Source organism: Colobus angolensis, unplaced genomic scaffold, assembly GCF_000951035.1.
Source record: "Colobus angolensis palliatus isolate OR3802 unplaced genomic scaffold, Cang.pa_1.0 Scaffold82, whole genome shotgun sequence".
Classification (NCBI taxonomy): domain Eukaryota; kingdom Metazoa; phylum Chordata; class Mammalia; order Primates; family Cercopithecidae; genus Colobus; species Colobus angolensis.
Window position 1 is genome coordinate 1,487,626 of NW_012122043.1, and position 1,425 is coordinate 1,489,050.

Consider the following 1,425-nt stretch of genomic DNA (forward strand, 5'->3'; position numbering starts at 1 on the left):
GGTCCTGCTGCTCAGGCAGTAACTGTGTCAGTACCTGAGCATGGGAGGAGCAGACACAGCCACATCTCAGTAAAGTAACTAGGAGGCTGTTAGAATTACTCCAGCTTAGAATTTCTGAAAATCTTGAAATTCTCAACAAAATCCACAAGCCTTGAAGTAAGGGCCACTGCATTTGACAGAAATGAGCACAATTTTCATATAAGATGTTGGAATATCCAGGTAATAATACAGAAGAAGTTTCAAAATTCATTTTCCTTACAGTTGAAGATACACTGTTAGAATTCACAAACAGACGTTGTAAGTTGTGTACAATGGTGAATTCACCTTCAGTCTCTCCTATGAGCTCCACAAGTACAGGAAACGTCAGGGGAAACATAATGAGGATAGATTTGCATCTAAAACCACACTCAAACTTATGATCAAAAAAGTGATCTGTCTGAAGTGCAAATATTTTTGGGAATAGCCGCTCATCTGCTCTAGATGTGCTAAAATCTGCGACTCCAGGTGGCTCAGCAGAGCAGCTTCCCAGCTCGCCACAGCCTATGAGACACTCCCAACATCTTCAGAACGTTCCCTCAGCAGAAAGAGCCTTCTCCACATTAAAAGCTGCCAAAATGCCGGGCACGGTGGCTCAGGCCTGTAATCCCAGCACTTTGGGAGGGCCAGGTGGGGGAATCATGAGGTAAAGAGATCGGGACCATCCTGGACAACATGGTGAAACCCTGTCTCTACTAAAAAAAAAAAAATACAAAAAATTAGCTGGGCGTGGTGGCGCGTGCCTGTAGTCCCAGCTACTCGGGAGGCTGAGGCAGGAGAATCGCTGGAAACCGGAAGGCAGAAGTTGCAGGAAGCTGAGATCACACCACTGCACTCTAGCCTGGACAACAAGAGCAAAACTCCCGAAAACAAAAAACAAAAAACAAACAAACAGAAAAACAAAAAACGAACAATCACAAAAAAACAAAAAACCTGCCAAAATGACTTGGAATCGTGCATCTGCCATGAGCGACCTACATGGCTTTCAAGTAGACTGAAAGAAAAGCAAATTGCTAAAAACAGGTTTGGCCGCCCTACGGAAGGATGCGCAGAAAACGGAGCCGGGACAGCGCAGGTTCAGCTGTGGCTCCTGGCCACTGTCTCCCGCCCTGTGGGGTCCCACGTAACAGGGGCTGAGGGCGCGGCCTTCTGTTCCAGGGCCCTAAGGACCCCCGTCCTCCTCTGAACACGGCCCGCATTTTCCCCTGGGCCTGGGCCTGCCGCGCGAGGCCGCCTGGCCGCGGGCTCTGCTCCCCCAGGGCGCCCGGGATCCCACACGCGATCCGGGAACTGGCCAGGTACAGGCGCCTGGCGAACTGCAGCTCGCGGGTGGCCAGGTCTCGGCCGTGGCGGCGGGTGGCCGGGTCCAGGTCTGGCCGCAGCTGGCAG